Raw genomic sequence first — 20,952 nt, forward strand, 5'->3', positions numbered from 1 at the left:
ACTTCCTACTCTCTAAAACCTGTGCTGGGAGGTCTGGTGTAGTGAATGTAATGAGGATGGATCTGAGATCTGCCTTCCTCTGGCTGGCAGAAAATTAATGGAGAGAATGTTGTCTGATTCTACATGATTCAGGCCAGGTAATGCTCTTATCAATTTTAAGACATTTGCACAATTTAGGACATCCTGCGTGCCTCTGGATTTGAATTCTGGAATCCAAAGGAGCTGACACCCATGGTCTGTATGCTAAACTGATGCTTGGCTCAGATTGTTTGCTCCTGACATACCACTGGGCCAGCCCCATTGCCTGGGGTGCTGGGACAGTTTACAATTCAATCTTTTTAATGTTTGACCTGAGGTTGCTGACTCAGTGAGCCACCCGAACACCCCTCCACATTTACAGGGAGCCATTTCGCTACACAAAAACGGCCTACCAGCTTCAGAGGTAGTGGTGTCTTCATTGCTTGCTATTTGGTTCATCACTTCCCTTGACTTTGTTACTGGGCTATCATTCTTATGCCATGCTGTGGGGAGCGTAAATTTCGCTCCACACCCAGTCGCACTGCAAAAATTGATATTTAATCCTGCTTATAGTTCCACATTAAGTTTTTTCCATTTGAATCCATTTCACTCCACATTGTATTCCAAAATCTTTATGCTTTTCCTTTTTAATCCACGTGTACGGTGTTGTGCATTTTGAATGCTTCCCATTTCAAGATGTGCCCATCAAGACCTCTTCAAGAACACGATCAAAACGCAAGATTCGTTCAAGACAGCATTTCTTTATTAGAACCCAATGCATTTTGGGCTTATACAAGCCCTTCGTCAGGGGTAACTGCAAGTTAACAATTTAGAAAGACACACCGTTACTATATTGTCTTTTGTATAACATATGAAGATCCATCATATTTCCATTATTACATTTATAAATTTATTTATAAATCTGTGCATAAACAAAACCCCTTCCCTACGTGTGTAACTTTATCTTAAATACTAGGAAAGAGCAATAGGTGGGCTCAGGGCATTTCGAACTTTCTATGACTATGGGACTTATTCACAAAGTTCAATCTAAGGGCGTAAATTTCCACACACTTATCTTTACACCTACGCCTATGCATAAATGCCCACCTAAATGCAATTCGGCTACTTAGGGTGAAGATGTTCATCTAGTGTAGGTCTAGGTGTCCCTTACACAAAGGCATGGGGATTCGTACAATTCAAAATATGGCCTTAACGTTAATATTAATACCTTCATAGACATATTTTAGGCAGAAATTAACCAAATGTAGTTCTGCAAATCTTAGGCATGGATCTTCAGTCTGCCCACACCCAATATCAAATTCTTTAATGGTGCAGTTGAGCAAAGTCGGGGGATAGTAAAAAGAAATTGGGAAACGGAAGCAGGTAGATGAAGATAAATTTACAAAAATCCGGTTGGCAAAAAGCTCTTCCAGGTGGCGGCGTGGAGCCTGCCTCTTCTCCCTATTTAAGTATATCCTACCCACTGTGCACCCTGTCCTGCAGTATAGTCCGCCGATTTCAGGGAATCTCAACATCTGGGTATGCCATGTCTACACGCAGCTGGCAAAGCCTTCCACACAAATCAGAAGATATCACACAGGCAGAAAATACTGGTCTTGAAACATTCTACCTTTTATCCACACCTATCCCATGCATGCTACATTTCAACCTCAGAAGCAGCACCGCCTCTGGATGGGCCTCAACCAGGATACACATCAACAAACCTCCTTTCTGCAGAGCCAGGTTTGTGTTACCTGCTGTGACTTTAACAACCAAACATCTGTGGAAGGTGCAAGTCATACGATCGAAGCTTGACAATGCCCAAATTGACCCTATGCCGTCACTAAGTCCTCAACACAGTAAATGCATCAGGCAAATGGCCATATATGTTTGTTCTTATAATAAAATTGTGACCTTTGCAAGCCTTGTGTTGGCAGGCCCTCAGCCCCCTACCTCAGTCTATGCCACCATGTTACCTGCCTTCTAACACCATATTGGTGACAGATTTTGATAAGTAAACATCAATGTCCCTCTGTGACAAACATCCATGTCACTCAGTAACAATCTATGTATGCCTTTCTCTTCAAACATCTATAAATACTCATACTGTGAATAATTGACACAATAGTAGACCATTTCCTGTATGTGTCACATCTGGCAGTCATAGTGGAAGTAAAAGGTCTGATGCCCACCCTATTGAAGGATGATTCAGGAAAAACTGTGCCTGCACTCCTGCTATGTAACTTCATGTTTGGCACAATTGGCATAGTCCGCTGCGTAACTATGCATATTTATGTAACACAGCCGAAATGTTTGAAAATGGTGGGAGGGTGAAATGGACAACATGCCTGGAGTCATGGATGCTACCCTAATAGTGCCACACATCACTTACAGGTAAAATGGGCTCATTATATTTTTTTACAAAAAAATTATTGATATGTTTTTAAATATGCTTTATAAGTGTGTCTGCAATGTGTATAATTGTTTACTCCTCTTTTTTTTCTTGTTACACGTCTTTGTGCTGGTAGTGTTATTCCCTGATTTCATTGATTTTTATATGATTCCCTTGCAATTCTATTGACTGTCCACGTGTGCTGCGTCACTTACTTCAAAGCTTGGTTGGAGTGAATTAGAGCCTGTTTGGATTGTAGTACATGGTAGTGAATTGTAAGTAAATTACCCTTTGTATGTGTCTTTTTGATATTGCATGTACTTACTTGTGCTCCTCCTTATTTTTCCATTTCCTCCTCCAAATTTGCAGTAGATATTCATTATTTTCCAGCCACTCAACTTCCCACTCCCACTCTTAAAACGTAGGGCTACATGTGTGACATTCTACACACTTGCGGCTGAGAAATCCATACATGAGCAATAGGAAAGGCTTAGATGTAGATCTCCGCCCTTACCTAAGTGACTTGCATTCAGGAGGATGTGAAGGAGTAGCGCAAGACTGATACTTTATGTACTAATAGATGCCTTATAAATCGGACCCAAAATATTTGATACTGAATTTTATTATCCGTGTCTCTTCTATGTTTGAAGCATGCTGGTCACTAGTAAGGGAGCGAAGTCTGGTCTCTTTCTCTGTCTATTGACAGTCTTGTAGGTTAGGTGTTTTCAGGCTCAGACAAACCAAATATGGGGCATATTATCAAGCACGGCGTTAAAATTATCGCCGCTTTAGCGGCAGAAAACTGCAGCTAAAGCGGCGAAAATGGGCTTCATAATATGCTGCAGAGAATTCCCATAGAAGACCATGTTGACACCAGAACATGGGCTTCTATGGGAGTTCTCAAGGGCATATTATCATCCCATTATCGCCGCGATAATTTTAACGCCGTTTCTTGATAATATGCCACTATTATATCTGTTAATACCACTGACTTCTGGCTCAATTGTTTGTTCCAGACTTTTCTCCCAGAATCACCTGGCAGCTAATTCACAAACACCTCTACCAGTACAGAAAGTAATGCCACATCTGTACACTTTTAAGTATCTTACATGCCTTTGTTAATCAGTCCTTAAACGTCCAACTCCCTGTTAGTAAACGTGCATAGACAGCACAGCCCTTTATGTCTGTACTAACTGTACACGAATATTCATTGAATATCCCCAGTTCAGATGTTTTGGGATGAACTCGCAAGAGGCAAACCACACAAAAGACAACTACATCTGTAATACACGATGTCGTCCAAAATGTGAATTGTGAATAGGCTCCGAATGAACATTTTGTATGCAAGAAAAATGTCAACTGTGTGCCAATGTTCTTTTGTTCAATGTAAATGATGTTAGGTTAGTTTGGTTTTATCACATCCAGAATGTTTCCTAATAGCCCGCCAATTTAACATTAGGCAGAAGTGTCAGGTCACATTCTACAAGTATCCCCTAAAAATAAACTTTACTAAAGGCATATTTACCATTTATGCTGAAACCCTAAGAATGCCCACATGAAAACCTGTAAACTAAAGTGCATACATTGCAACCAGTATTATTCAGGGTGCAATTTCAGATTTGAGTGCAAAGCTGAGGTTATTTACAAAGTATGGGAGGACCATGTAAATAAGCTCATTCCTAAACGCATTCCTACTGTAGGCAGCTCTCTTGTAAAATCGGTAATATTGCATTAAATGTGGCCCCAATCCCTGGCAATATTTTTTTATATCAAAGTACATGTGATCTTATAATGGTGCAAAACTGTTGTGACCCATATAGTTTCAACAAATGAAGGTTTTGGCCTGCTTAGTGTCAGGTAAGAGAAGATTAAAGCAGTAGTCATAAAGAAAGTAAGCTTGACAAGAGATGGAGATATAATTGTATGCACAATCTAATCTTCTAATGCAGCTTTTGGTAAGGAGCTCACCTAAGAGGCATGCCTGGCCTTTAAAATAGGCAGTTAAAGAATCTTGCAATAGTGCTTGTTTAGTGGTGTGTTTCACCCAGGTATTGATTGCTTTAATGTAACCTTATAGGCTTCTGCAGAGGGCTATATTGGATGTTAAAAGTCCTGAACCTGAGTTATAGGCTCTAGCCGCAGGCGAGGGATTATAATGAAGGAGAGGGCCTTTAACAATCAGTGTAGCCCGAGGTTGAAGGGCTCTAAGGCTGTTAGAACATTCCACCCAGCAAGGGTGGAATGTTTTAAATTAAAAAGGGAGACCCGAGGAGCCTAGCGCGCGACCAAGATGGCCGCGTAGGTGTGAGGCTCCCGGGGACCTCCGCAACCTCCTACGACTATCCTGAATTAATCCTGTCTCGGATGAGGGGAATGTGTTGGTGAGCCTGAGCTGAGGAGTAAGCACCGTTTGAAGTCTGCGGCCTTCTCCTCGCCAGACCCCGGATTTGCGCTGAGGGGTGACCCAGTGACAAAGTGAACAACAGCGGCGGGCCGGGCCTGGCGAGTCGCGTACCCCGCGCTTTCGCTTTTGCTTTCGCACCCCCTTGCCGTCTTTGCAGGGTTGGGTCGCGGGGTTCTTTGTGCTGGTGTGGTCTCGCTGGGAGACTCGGCCTGCCCACCGGCTGTGACCCATCCCGCCGATATGGGGTGCCCCCCCCGGAGCTTGTGGCCCTGATTGCTTGCCCTTCACGACGTGGCTGGTGCGACCGGGGGTCTGGTGGCCATGGCCACGAAACAAGATGGAGATCGGGCAAAGACCAAATCGACCCGGCGTGGCACCACCCCTCAGGCCAATAGTATGGACCGCTACACCCTCCAGAAGGGATCTCCCGGCGGGCCGCACAAATCCCCTGAGGGCCCTCCTGATGCCCCGGACCTCCCCACGGATCTGACTCTGCGGGATGTCATGGGCGCCATCGCCGAGATGAAGGCCTCGGTGGGCCAGCGGTTCGACACACTGGCACAGAAGATCGACTCGGTCCTCGTGGATGTTGGCCTGGTGAGGGCCGATCTTTCCAAGACCAATGACCGAGTGGATTCTTTGGCCCACACCGCATCGGGCCTTACCACTGAGGTGGCGGTACTCCAGGCAGAGGTGCGCCGGCTTGGTCAGGCGACCGCGCTTATGGATCGGCGCCTGGAGGACTCCGAGAGTCGGGCCCGGAGGAACAACATCCGCATCATTGGGGTGCCTGAGGGACGGGAGGAAGCGGCGGCGGACCTGTTTGTGGAGGATCTGATCGCTACCCATCTCCAGCCACGGGGGCTGAGTAAATTCTTCGCTGTGGAGCGGGCCCACAGGGTTCCCGGGGGAAGGCCGAAGGTCGGAGCCCCTCCGCGGCCTCTCATCGCCCGGATCTTCAACTTTCGGGACAGAGACGCTATCCTGCAAGCATCCAGACTGCATGGGCCGGTTAAGCTTGACAATATGGAGGTGAATTTTTACCCCGATTTCACCCCAGCGGTCCAGAAGCAGAGACTGAGCTTCCAAGGCGTCAAGCGCCGTCTTCGGGACCTGAACCTTAAATACGCTATGCTCTTCCCGGCCAAGCTGCGAGTGGAGGTAGAGGGTTGCACGCACTTTTTTGACCGTCCCGAAGCGGCCGGAGACTGGCTGGACACTCTGTCTGGGGATCGTGATCCGGGGGGCGGGAGGGGGGTGGCGGGGGGAGACGGCACTCTGGATCAGGATTGAGGGGGTAATATTGGACTTCGCTCTGGACACAACTGATGCCACTCTCGATTAAGCGTCTGTTTGTATAATTTCCCCTCCTATGGAGGTTGTGTGGGGTCTACTGGGGGTTCTCCTTCCTCCTCTAGGGGGTTTAGCTAATCTTCACTATATATATGGGGCGACAGGCACACTGCACGTTGGGGGGGCTGTTCGGGCTCATGCAGGGGTGCAGGGAGGGGGGAGTTTTGTTGGGATGGGTGGGCAGGGATGGGGGGGTGTTGTTCGTTTTTACCACAAGGCAAAATTATCATTGTATTAGCTCAATAGTGCTCTCGGGGGGACAAATGATGGCTTCTGTTTATGATGGGGGATAGGGAATTAACTCTGTTGTCCTGGAACGTGAATGGACTGGGGGACAGGATAAAACGAGGGGTAGTCCTGCAGTTCTTGAAGCGAATTTCGCCCGATGTAGTTTTTCTGCAGGAGACGCACCTCATTGGCAATTCCTTCTGCGCCATGAATCGGCGTGGCTACCGACTGGTGGCCCATTCGGGCTTCACGTCTGGCTCAAGGGGTGTGGGCATCATGGTTAAGAACTCGCTCCCGTTGGAGATTGATGAGGTGCTCCATGACGACAGGGGACGTTACGCGGTCTTGGTGGGAAGGATGGAGGGCAAAGTGGTTGTATTTGTGTCAGTGTACATCCCGCCGGGGCTGCAGTCGACTACCTTTGCGGACCTGGGGCGCCTCCTCCTTGGCCTTCCGGGGGGGATTCTGGTGGTGGGGGGGGATTTTAATGCGGTGGTTTCCGGGACTGTGGATCGTCACCCCCCTAGGGACCTCCTCCGGGCCCAAGCGTGGCTTTCTGGTCTATTGGACACTTTGGGGTTGGTGGACTGCTGGCGTTTAAAACATCCCACGCAACTACAGTATACCTTCCATTCGGGGGCCCATGGTAGTCTCTCACGACTAGATTATGTCCTGGTCCCGGCAGCCTATGTTGGGAGGGTGGGAGAGGTGCGCCATTTGGCACGGGGTATCTCGGACCATTCCCCGCTCCTGTTACACCTGGATCTTTTTCCGAGGGGTGAGGGTAGGGTGGTCCCGATTAATCCCTGGTACCTGCGCGACCCCACCATTCGCGCTGAATTGATTAAATCCCTCCAGCGCTATTTTGACGAGAATGTGGGGACCGTGCCTTCGGCTGTCTCACTGTGGGAGGCATTCAAGACAGTACTACGAGGAGAGGCCCTGTCCCTTATTTCCCACACCCGGAGGCGCGAGCGGGAGGAGGTGACCCGGGTGGAAGCTGAGATAGCCGAGTTGGAGGGTAATCTAGAATGTGGGGTGACGGATGCCGTATTACATGTTCTCCAACTCAAGCAAGCGGCCTATAGGGCCCTCATCGCGGAGGCGGCCAGGGGCCTCAGTAGAGAGCAACAGGGGAGACTGTATGATGTGGGTGATAAGGCTGGTAAATTGATTGCGTGGCTGGACAAAAAGGAGAGAGCGAGTCGTGTAGTCCCGCTGATTGAGACAACGGACGGTGTGTGTGTGACTGAGCCGGAAGAAATTGTCTCCTGCTTCGCGGATTATTTCCGTGGGGTCTATTCCCCGTTGTCTTCCCGCTCTGAGGAGGACTCCCGTGCCCTGCTCAGGGATATCGCGCTGCCTTCCCTTTCGGAGGCGGACAGAGTGTCGTTGGACGCCCCTCCAACCTCCGACGAAATTGCCCTCGCCATACGTTCGGTCGCTTCCGGCAAGGCCATGGGTCCTAATGGTCTCCCCATCGAGTTGTACAAGTTGCGACCGGATGCGCTGGCACCACATCTCCGATCGATGTTCCTGGAAGCTCACTCGGTGGGCTCCCTCCCGCTGGACCAGCGTCTGGCTACAATCGTGGTTATCCACAAGGAGGGGAGACCTCGAGACCGGGTTACATCCTATCGGCCTATTTCGCTGCTGAACGCGGAGCCCAAAATTCTCGCCAAGGTCCTGGCCAATCGGCTGGTCGGCGTGGTGGGCGAACTGGTTCACCAGGATCAGTCCGGCTTTATTTCCCAGCGTAACACGGCCCTTAACTTGCGGCGTTTGCATGGGGTACTCGCACGTGTTCAGCACATACGTGAGCCGGCCATTTTGGCGTCCTTGGACGCCACTATGGCGTTTGACACGCTTGAGTGGCCATACATCTGGGCGATGCTTGCGAAGTTTGGCTTTGGCGCAGGGTTCATCAGTTGGGTCAAATTGCTGTATTCGGGCCCATTGGCGCAGGTGGTGGTGAACGGTAGAGTATCGGCTCCGTTCGAGTTGGGCCGGGGCACGCGGCAGGGCTGCCCCTTATCGCCGCTCCTTTTTGCGCTCGCCTTGGAGCCCCTGGCGGAGTGGCTGCAGTGGGAGCCTTCCATCCGTGGTCTCCGTTGGACCCCCGAGTATGAGGACTGTGTAACCCTATACGCTGATGACATCCTTCTGTACCTAGCTTCCCCACGTAAATCACTGATAGTACTGGTTGATGTTTTACATTCATTTGGTCGTAACTCCGGCCTTGTCATCAACTGGGCTAAATCGTGCGTGTATGTTCTCCTTGGGGAGGCTCCTATTCTCCCACGGGGCTGTCCGATCCAGATCGCCCCGCAGGGATTTTGGTACCTGGGTGTCTTCATTACTCTGGACCCGGAGGCCCGGTATGAACGGAACTTGCTTCCCCCCCTCCAGCGCCTGAAGGTAGACGTCGCACGCTGGCGGCGCCTGCCGCTTTCGCCGCTCGGCCGGGCGGCATTGTTTAAGATGATGTCTCTGCCGCGTTTCCTGTACGCTTTGCAGAATACCATGGACCTCGTCCCAGCGCGCTACTTCCGTGAGGTGGAGAGTTTGCAGCGCCGCCTGTTCTGGGACGGGAGGCCGCGTATCGCCCTGGCGAAGCTGACGCTCCCATGGTATGACGGAGGGATCGCCCTCCCGGATATCAAACGGTACTATTGGGCATCCCAGCTGGCTGCGATTAATCACGGCCTGTACGGGCCCGCCTTAAACCCGGCATATGAAATGGATAAGATGCTACTTCCGGGTGGGGACTATAATCGAGCGTTCTACTCCGGCGCGCCCGACGCTCGGCTGACCGGCCCCACGCGTGTCATGGTGCGTGTGTGGCATGCGGCCAATGTGGCGATGGGGTGGAAGGACCGTCTGACCCGGGCAACACCATTATACGCGTCCGAGCGGTTGGGCTCCCTGTGGACCTCGAAGGGCTTCGAGAAGTGGGACATGATAGGCATCAGTACAGTGGGGGATCTCTGGACGAGGGGAGGATTCAAAACGTTCGAGATGCTGCAGACGGAATTCCAGTTGCATGATAGGGAGTACTTTCGGTATTTGCAGATCCGTCATGCACTGGGCTCCGTCTTCCCGGACGTTGCATCCATCCCGGAGTATTCCCCCCTGGAGGATAGAGTGCTGGATGGACATGTTCCGGACAGCACGATCTCACTGATCTACAAAAAACTGATCAATGACCGCTCAGGATTGCTGACTGCCCTTCGCGAGGCTTGGGTTGCCGACGGACTGGAGCTGGACGACGAGGACTGGACCTCTGCGGTGGCCTCCCCGAAAGAGGTGGCCATACCGGCCCGCCTTCGCTTCGTCCAGCTCAAGATACTCCACAGAGTCTACATGACGGGGCCAAGGCTCCTGCGTATGGGCTATGCTGTGGACGGGTTGTGTAAGCGTGGGTGTGGTGCTTTGGGGACCTTTCTGCATATACTATGGGAATGCCCGGAGGTGGAGCAATTCTGGCGTGGTGTGCATGAGGTCCTGCGTGTGGTTACGCATGTGGTGCTGCTACCCGAAGCGAGGAGATGCCTGTTGAATGTGTGGGAACCTACCGACTACTCGACGCCACAGACGTGGTGGGTGACTCTGGGATATATGGTGGCCAAGCGTGATATTGCTCAACTGTGGGGATCCCAGAGGTCCCCGACTGTATCGGCCTGGAAGGAACATATGGACTGGTGCATGTTTCGGGAAAAGGTGGTGTATGTGGCGAGAGGTAAGCCTGGGACATGGGTGAAAGTATGGGGCCCCTGAAACGCCTACCGCGGGGGGATTTGTGCTCCGCCGTTATTGCCCGATCCGTCGCCTGCCCCATCCCCCTAGCCGATCCATCTTCCTTCGCTCCGGGCATTGAGTTTACCCAGCCCTAGTCCTGATCTCTTCCCCTTATTGATACTCCCATGGACTGGTAGGGTCCCCCTTCTAGGGGAGCACATGCTGCCATTTCTGACTGTGGATTGCCTTGTGGTTTTGTTTTTCTGGTTGTTCTTTCAGTTTAAAATTAAACCGTATAGTGTGGTCCGGATGGTGTGGCTACCAACGCTGTTAACTCCTGTGCTTCTTCCTCAGCCGCAATGCATGCTCTACAATGTGTATCATATGCTCCTTTTGTTTACTAGCGGCCGGCCGGAAGGTTGTAGGCCCATCTTTGTATATTTTTATGTGTTTTGTAATAAACGGTTTAAAAAAATAAATAAATAAATAAATAAATAAAAAGGGAGACCCATGAAGACAAACATTGAAATGTTGGCGTTCTGAATTTATACCAGCCATTATGAGACCGGAGCTACTCAATAGTCTTCAATCGAGATATCAACGTTCCAATGTTATAATAAATTCTATTATCTAGATATCACATTGGTGCTGTTTTTAACTGCTGCATTGTATGATTTAAAAAGGTTATGTATTGTCTTTTTTCTGATGCTATCTTCACATCTTTATGTAGCTGAAAAATAATGCTTTAGGTTTAGGTCAACGGGTTGCCTGTATGGTTTTGCCACGTGTAGGATCTACTTTCATGGTTACCCCCCCCCCCCCTCTTTTTGCTGGTGTCATTCTGTTTTCTGACTATTCTGACTGGGATCCTGCTAATCAGGACCCCAGTCACTGTGTACTCTCCCTACAAGTTGACACAGGTAAGCACTTTGGTTCCTTCCTATGAGATACTACTCTAACTGTGATTACAGGCCTGCCATTGCAGTCTGTGTGACCTGCTGCTAGCAGGTCACACAGATATAAGTTTCCTTATATCTGAGGTCCCTGCACTTAAAACCTATAAGTCACCCCTACTGTAGGCCTTTCAATCCTGAAGGCAGAGTGCTTGGTTGTGTGAGGGTGCCCTGCATGACCCGAACACCCCCTACAAACCCAGGAGTCGATTCTCCAGACTTTGTAAGTGCAGTCAGCCATTTTATACATATAGTGGACATCAAGTCAATTATGAGATGTCTAACTATATATATTGGCTGCACCAAAATCAGTCATGTTTGGTATCAAACATGTTGGAATCCTGCCCCAACACCGATTGCAGTGTTAGATGTAGGATCCCTTGTACTGGGGGCTCCCCTAGGGATCCCCCCCTGTATTCCTCATACCAGGCTTTCAGGGTCTAACAGCAAGCTACTGCTGCTGCCGACCACAAACATGATTCTGCCCTCCTACTGCTGAGCCAGGCTTGAGCAGGGGAAGGTAGAACAATAGAATTCTTGTCACAGATAGTTGTGACCACTTTCCAGACAGGACTTTGTGTATTGGGCTGGGGTGGGGGCACTTACCAGCACCACCAGACTGCTTTGAAGGGCACATTTGGTGCCCTCCACGCATACTCCAGTTGGAACCAGTTTAGGGAGCTGTTGGCTCCCGCTCTGGCGTGAAACTGGACAAAGGACATAGGAGTATCCTCCCCTCTGTCCAGCCCCTCCACTGGGAGGGACCCTTTCCTTTTGCTACTTAAGGACTTACTTGTAGGTGGCTCTTCAGATTCATCGTGGGACAATATTCAGATATGAAACCACTTCTACTTCAACCCTCTGGGCACTTTGGACTTCGCTTTGTTCACTGAGACTGCATCTGGGAGACTCCTGCTGCTCCTGGTCTCGTCGTCCTGCCATTCTTCTGTGTCGTCTGTGCCTGTGCTCCATCGATGTTCTTCTCCAGGCCTGTGGGTATCAAAGACATCCAAAGAAATCTCCCTTGGAGTGAAGGAGTCACTCCCCTGCATCTGCAGGCACCTCAACTTAGCTGACCGGTCTGCAGCTCCTGACTTCCTCCAGACTTTGAATGTCCCAGCAACACAGGTCATGGTTCTGTAACTTCCTTGAAGCCTGCACTGTCTTCTCACTGAGTTTGAGGCCAGTATCCTCCGTAGGAACCTCTGGAACAGCACCCCTGTGCACCGCGTTGACTTGCTGTTACCGAGGCTTGTTGACTCTCTTCGACTATCTTTGAGCTCCAAGAAGCTCCAGCCTCCAACATCTCTTGCTACCAAGATCTTCATCCTCACTGCATCCTCTGCACCGTGGACCTGCTTCATTGGTGAGCTGCTTGAGGTCCTCTTGCTACACCTGTGCCTTCAACCTGTGGGTCCTTTTGAGGGTCTTCTTTGGCTCCAGTGGGCTCCCCTGCTTTCTCCGGCCTGCCGTGACTTGTCTGCATGTTGTGCCTTTGGACCTTGCTGGGCCTGACACTGCACCTTCTTCGCTTACCTTGTCTGTTGCTGCTGCCAAGTCTTGTTGGTGCACCCGCCGGACACCGACCTCCTGGTTCTCCATTCATTCTGACGTGGGACAGCTCGTGAATGGCTCCAGGTCTTCCACACATTCTCCTGGTCCTCACAGCTGCAGTGACAAGGTCACCGCAAACCTCCTGCATCTTCCATCATCGGTGGTCATTGGTCTTCTGTGCCTTCTGGTCACTTCTGAGTGGCATAGACTGTATCCCATCTGCTTGCAGGTATTCCTCTTCACAAATCCACTCTTGGATTCCAATGGACTCTTTACTTTCTTCGTAAGTGGCATCTTTACTGAAGTCCTCCATTTTGGTCTACGGCGGTTTCTGATGTCACTTCGCACCTAGGCACCCAGCTTCCCTGGTGTAGGTATCCTAGTTCCTGGGATATCCATGGGTGGGGTGACTCTCCAACCTTCCATCTGCCATAGGGTTTCTTCAGGGTCCTCTGGGAAGGGTCCTTAATCTGCAAAACTGCCACCGTGACTTCCCCATTAACTTGCATTGAGTATGCGGCTGTGTTTCCACTTTGCACACGGCCTCCATAGGGTTCCTGGATTTTTACCTTGGGTGGTTCATTGGGTCCCCAGCTTTCCTAAGTCTTCTGGGTCCAGTCTTGACTTCAGTCACAGTTCGAATTCCACTTTTAGTATAAGGTTTGGTCTCCACCTGGAGACCACTGTGTATTTGTGCTACTTACCTGTTCTCCTCTTGAAAAATTGTGTGTATTGTGTTTATATCTCTGGGAAGGAGATATACCAATGTGTTAGTGAGTGTGTATAATAAATATTACTATTTTTAAAACTACGCTGGGTGATTTTTTTTAGTTTAATCTGCACTACATAATTAGTACTGGTAAAAAAAGCTGATTAATACTCCTTCTGGACTAAGCCTGAAAGTAGTTCTCCACAGCTACCACTTAGAGAGCTTTCTATGGTTGTCTAAGACTACAAAAATCACCATAAGGGTTGACTGGATTAGTGCAGGGTGCTTCACTTAAATAAGTGTGCACCACATTTGCTATTTTTGCGAGAAAAATGCTGTACTATGTTAATGAATAATTGACACAACCCCAGGGCTGCAGTTTTACTAGAATTAGACCTTGCTATGGTCACAAATAAAGTTCAAGGAATGTAACAGCGTTGATAGTTTTGTGTAATGTTATTGGGATTTGTAAGGAGAACGTAAAATTGATGCTACGTTTTGTTCAGTGGACACCTAAAACGGTATCACGTGCTATAGATATTTAGCATTTGCATACACTTTATATATGAGTTGATTTGGTTGGGGGCTTGCTTTTGCAATTCTGAAACATTATAATACCTAAATGTTTACAATAACCATAGACCAGAATTACATCCCACGCTACCATTCTCAAAACCATTGACACATCCATACCCGTACTTACATACCTACTGATTTCTAGATCTACACACACATCAACTCAGTCACCCATACAGCCAGTCGTACAACAACTCACTCACTATTAAAGCCATTGATATATCAACTTATACAGCCACACAGCCACTCACACACTCTCAGTAACCCATAGAGACACTCACAACACCTACTCACTCACCCATAGAGTCGATCACACACCACTTACTCACCTATACAGTTATACACATACCAACTCACTTATTCATACAGATACTAACACATACTTGCTCACCTATACTGTCACTGATATAAGCACACACTCACCCATACGGCCACTCTCACAATCACTCACTCACAATACAGTCACATATATATTCCAAAACTCACCTATACTGCCTTTCACATGTGCAGTCACTCACCCATATACTACTGACACATTGATTCACTCACTGACACAGCCATTTTATTTATTTATTTGAGGTTTTATAGAGTGCGAACATGACCTGTTAGGGTATCAGAGCGCTTTACAGGGATAAACATGTTAAGTACAGCATTAGGCATAGGCAAAAAAATAAGGAATGGGGATTAGGGAATTGAACAACAATCAGTGCAGAACCAAAATCAGCTAGCGACATGTAAGCGATAAAAATGGAAAACCAGCAATCATACACGAGGGGACAGAAGATAGCAAAAGGCAGAGGGAACTGGCAGAACATTTGAAGGAGTGAGAGTTGGTACACAGAGAGTGCCAAGCAGTATAGGAGATTATGCACATATTTGCATACTCACTCACCCATACAGCCCCTCTCAGACGCACTCATGAACTCTCACAGCCAGTGATTCACCCACTCACTCATCCATGAAGGGAGTTGCACACACCCTCACCCACTGATACAGACACTCATACACCCATACAGGTACTCAGGCAACCAATCAATAACCCATACAGCCACTCATGTACCTACTCACCAACCCATGCAGCCACTTACATACCAACTGACAGACTGATACAAATTAGTCACTCACCCATACATTCACTGAGACATGTATAATCACTCACTCTACAGTCAGTCATTCACCCACTAAAACATCCATAAATGCACTCATACACCCAATGATTCATTAATACACCTTGGTGTATACATATTTAACACTGATGATATTTTTAGAAACACTCACAGTAACCTGAGGATGTCATGAGTGATGTCATCAGTGATGTAATTTGAGATGTCATCAGTGGTGTCATCATTGATGTCACTGACCATGTCATGAGTGATGTAATATGTGAGGTCATAAGCAGTGCATTGCAGGGGAGTAAGTTAGAGTTAGCTCAGCTCAGACAAATTTCTCTGGTTTTGTACAAGTGAAATCTGACCCTAACTATAACGTCCCTGTAACCTTTGTTTTTTTTCAGTGAATTCCTAAGGTTTTTATAAATGCTTATTCCTAACTATAACGTCCCTGTAACCTTTTTTTTTTCAGTGAATTTCTAAGGTTTTTTAAATGCTAATTCCTAACTATAACAGAGTAGAGTGGTGGAGAAAGGGGGCTTGCTGAGAGGTTTTCAATGGCCATGCCCCCTTTTTCCACCACTCTGCAAAAGCACCTCCTGGCTCTCTACTAGTTGGTGGTTGAAGTCCACTTGGCTCTTGAGTGTCCTTAGGGGTCAACTAGCCCTCCAATTACCTCCAGTGAGACCCACACAGCTGGGTGCTCAGAGGTGTTCAGAGGCCACACCCTCTCTTTTACTCGGCAAACTCGCCTCCAGGAAAACTCCTAGTTGGGGGCAGAAGACCACTTTAGTCCTGAGGCCCTTAGGAGGTAAGGTGACCTCACCCCTCTGCAGCAGTGAGCTGAGAGGTGCATTTGCAGAGTAGTGGATAAGGAGGGCGTGGGTTCTGACCACCTCTCAACAATCCCACTGTATAGGGCTTACTGGAGGAACCAAATGGGACTTCATCCCCTAAACAGTAGCGCGCCAAAATCTGCATTTGCAGAGTTGTGGGGAAAGGGTTTTTTAAGGCCCCCCCCCTTCCCTGAGCCATTTTCAGCCCCAGGAACCCCATCCCCTGAGGCCTGCCCCTTTTAAAATGTTTCATCAAAAAAAAATGGGTGAGTGGCCACAAGGCCCTCCACGCGGGCCGATTTTGTCCATGGGGACCCCATCCCCTAGAATTTCTTTTTTTTATAATACAAAGGGAGGAGGTCTGTGTGTTCCCCCTCCCCAGGCCAAGTTTGGCCCTAGGGACCCCATCCCCTGGGGTCGGGCCTTGACATATTTTTTTTAATAGGGAGGTGGGCATGCAGTCCCCCTCCCTGGGCCAACCTCAGTCCCAGGTACCCCATCCCCAGGGCCTGGCCACTTCATTTGGGACCCCGGGAGGAACCTCAATGTCCCAGCAGTCCCTGACTACTCCCAGCCTCCTGCAGGAGCCAGCATTGCTTTAGGATCCAGGGATCCGCTGACATGCAGCTCCCTGGATCCCGAAGCAAACTGTCTGTTTACCTGTTCCCTTCACAGCAAGCAGGTAAACAGACGCTGCTCTGCTTTCAGCAAGTGAAAGCATTTTATGCTCTCGCTTACTGAAAGCAGAGCTGAGTTTGCTATGGTATGGCGGGAGCATGCCATATCAAACTGAAATGTTCCGGGGTGGGCCCACCAGGACATTGCTGGAGCTGGCTCTGGGGGGTGGCGGTCCCCAAGGCCATGTAAGGATCCATGAGGGGGCCATGCAGCCCCCTCCCTTCTAAGTAAGCCGCAACTGACCCCCTTCATGGTTGTGTTTATGCCCAGGGAGGTGGCGGTCACCGGGGCTGTGAGGAGGGCCTCCCCTGCACTTTAAATTTTTTTTTTAAATATATGTGTCCCGCGGAGGTGGTGGTCACTGGGGCTGCAGGGGGCCCACACAGGCCCATTATTCTTTTAATAATGTCCCCAGGACCTGGCCCACCCCGGGCCTAATTTAATAAAGCACAGGAGCATGCAATATGATTTTTTTTTTGTCCGGATTTGCAGATCCACCGTGACTCCCACAAAAAATGCTTAAAAAGGTATATGCTTGTCAGTCCTCCACTGAAACAAGGTCCCATCCATCAAGCGTGTGGGTGCTTCGGCATCGGTCCCCGCTACATAGTCAAACAAACTGGCAAACCAAAAAACATGGGCACTCCAAGATGGCGTTGAATCAGAAATTTTATTTCATTAACAGCAAAGCTGCTTCCCAACGCATTTCTTTTAAAAGGTAATAAGCTCCAGCAACAATTGAAAATAAGTGCATTACAGGGTATAGACATAAAAGACATCTTTCTTCCTTTATCCACCCGCAAAACTCATATATAATTATGAAACATAAATATGTCAAAACAAAATATTTATCATTCTCCACGCAATACATATGGGAAAAAAGAAAAACATATGTATAAATCAATTGCCGTAATAACAGATAATGAAGAAAATCCTTCCGTTCACGACTTACGCGAACTTTAGTCAATACCCAAGCATACTCTTATATGTAGCCAAGGATAATACATATTGGTGCCAATTACGATCCGGTAAAAAATTTCCCCGTACGACTCGTATCCGGTCTTTTTACCGTACGAATCGTACAAGTGCCGTACAAACTGGCAATCACGATTCGCATGGTCAAAAGTCCATACGAACCACCTTGGGAATTATTCCCCACACGTCCTCGGGTCGGAAAATGTGTCCGACACGTCCTCGGACGATTTACCGTACAAATGTGAAAAGTGAAGTCCGACCGAGGAATCACGATCCAACCCGTGCGTCCGATCTTACAACCGTATGGTAAAAACACCGTCCGCACCGAACTCCCATTGCAACCATGGAGACATGTGCCCGCATACGCGCCCAACACTCCCCCAGCACCCATACGTTCGAGTCGTACTCCCCGTGAATGTACACCCCCCCTGTATGTACACCCGTGTACGTGTCGAACCCCCACCCGTGTATGTACACCGTGTACGTTCGAGTCGTACCCCCGCCCGTGTACGTGTCGTACCACCGTGTATGTACACCCCTGTACGTTCGAGTCCTACCCCCACCCCTGTACGTGTCGTACCACCGTGTATGTACACCCCTGTACGTTCGAGTAGTACCCCCACCCGTGTACGTGTCGTACCACCGTGTATGTACACCCCTGTACGTTCGAGTAGTACCCCCACCCGTGTACGTGTCGTACCACCGTGTATGTACACCCCAGTACGTTCGAGTAGTACCCCCACCCGTGTACGTGTCGTACCACCGTGTATGTACACCCCTGTACGTTCGAGTCGTACCCCCACCCGTGTACGTGTCGTACCACCGTGTATGTACACCCCTGTACGTTCGAGTCGTACCCCCTCCCATGTACATGTCGTACCACCGTGTATGTACACCCCTGTACATTCGAGTCCTACCCCCACCCGTGTACCTGTCGTACCACCGTGTATGTACACCCCTGTACATTCGAGTCGTACCCCCACCCGTGTACGTGTCGTACCACCGTGTATGTACACCCCTGTACGTTCGAGTCCTACCCCCACCCGTGTACGTGTCGTACCACCATGTATGTACACCCCTGTACGTTTGAGTAGTACCCCCACCCGTGTACGTGTCGTACCACCGTGTATGTACACCCCTGAACGTTCGAGTAGTACCCCCACCCGTGTACGTGTCTTACCACCGTGTATGTACACCCCAGCACGTTCGAGTAGTACCCCCACCCGTGTACGTGTCGTACCACCGTGTATGTACACCCCTGTACGTTCGAGTCGTACCCCCACCCCTGTACGTGTCGTACCCCCTCGTGTATGTACACCCCTGTACGTGTCGAAGCCCCACCCGTGTATGTACACCCCTGTACATGTTGTACCCCCGTGTACGTCAGAGTCATACCCCCACCCGCGTATGCATGGAGCGTACCCCCACCACAACATCCTAAGAACGGAGCGCACCCCAGGCCCCAACATCACAACCGAATGTACGACTCGTACCAAGCCACACACAAGGACAGCATTGTACAACAAAATGGCCCATGTACACACCGTATACACGCCAAAAAACGCACGTACACAACCAGGACAAACCAAAACGACACAAGAATACACCATTCGAATGGCACAAAGCCACAAAACATGTCCAACAACTACCAAAACAACACATTCACTGACCTGCAATTGCCAAAAACAAACAGAGGCCCAAAACACCACCACTCCTTATAACACACCCACCCAAAGTTCAAACACAGCCACACCCACCAATGGACCAATAAAAAGGGCCCACACACACAAACCATGAGCCTTTGCAACAGACTCACTGCTGCCAGACCCCACAGACAACCTACAGCACCAAACTAGAAGCTTCACCACACCTTACACTTGCACACCTTCACACAACCACCTTCTTAAACACCCCCTCATCACATTCACACACACCTGCACAACCACACCCACACACCCACAACCATCCACCCACCCCCCCCACCATCCACACCCACACCCCTCACCATGCCCACTAACAAGAATCCAAAATTCAGTAACCGACAGTTGGAGGTCCTTGTCGATGAAATCCTCAGAGTCGAGCCACAGCTCTTTGGAACATTGGTCAGACAGACCAGCATTGCAGAAAAAACAGCCATGTGGCAGACCATCGTCGATGCTGTGAATGCTGTTGCGGACACCAGAAGGAACAAGCAGGAATGCCAAGCCAGGTGGTACGATCTGCGGAGGAGGGTCCGAGCCAAGATGACGGATGAACACAACCAGGCCAACGTCACTGGAGGAGGGCCGTCCCGCAGACCCATACACTACCATCCCTGGGAGGAGAGGGTGATGGCCATACTGCCGGTGGAGGCAGTCGAAGGATTAGGAGGACTCCGAGACCCGGGTGAGTACACAAAAAACGCACCTCACATAGGGGGAACGTCATCCACAACCAAACTCACAAACAGGCACGCAACCACTCCAAGCTATCGCATGACTCAACCACACTCCATGAACACGCACATGCCACTGGCGCCACCATGCCCCATGCACCCAGCTGGACAATTTCAAGTCACAGGCCACAGAAGACACCAACACATGACACGGTAACCTGGATGGCGGGAGGGTGGGCCCCAAAATTCACATAGTGCAACTCAGAAGCAGACAACAATGCCCTCTGCCCATATGGCCTAGGTCACAGCCAGACAAACACTGTGTCCCCACACAGGAAAGACTCGCCAGCAAATGGCGGACGCCTTGCATTAACACATGGGGGTGAAGGCACTGTTTTGCACATGACAGCAGCTAATGAACAGCCAACATTGTGAAAGAGTGGCAGCACACACCACCACAGCAGCAGCACAGAGACACACACTACACCCAATGGGTGCCTGGAGATCAGAAACAAACTCACATCAACAAGCCAAGGGCCATTCAAAGATCTGCTAACAGTGTGTGCCCAGGAAGCTGGGCTGAGGTGACAGAGGGTGACACACAGAGGGAGGGAGAGGGGGACAGAGAGGGAGGGAGACACAGGGAGACGGACAGAGGGAGAAGGCTGACACACAGAGGGAGGGAGAGGGGGACAGAGAGGGAGGGAGACACAGGGACACAGACAGAGGGAGGAGGCTGACACACGGAGGGAGGGAGAGGGGGACAGAGAGGGAGGGAGACACAGGGAGAGCAATTCAGTCCTTTGGTGTGTGGGAATGTCTGCTCGTCAGCAGGTGGACTGCGTGCATGTAGACAAGGGTGGCCAGTGCCAGCACCCCCCCCTCTCCTCCATGGCAAAACACAGGGCCATGTCACAACCTGTGCACAAGCACAACGACAGCTACCTGCATCATTGAAGTGTGTGTAACTACTTCATGTGCCCACGTACAGTGCAACACGGAAGGCGCCAATGCACGGCTCGCCACACCTGCCCACTCCACTGCTGACTGCAGTC

Source organism: Triturus cristatus, chromosome 5_2, assembly GCF_964204655.1.
Source record: "Triturus cristatus chromosome 5_2, aTriCri1.1, whole genome shotgun sequence".
Taxonomy (NCBI): Eukaryota; Metazoa; Chordata; class Amphibia; order Caudata; family Salamandridae; genus Triturus; species Triturus cristatus.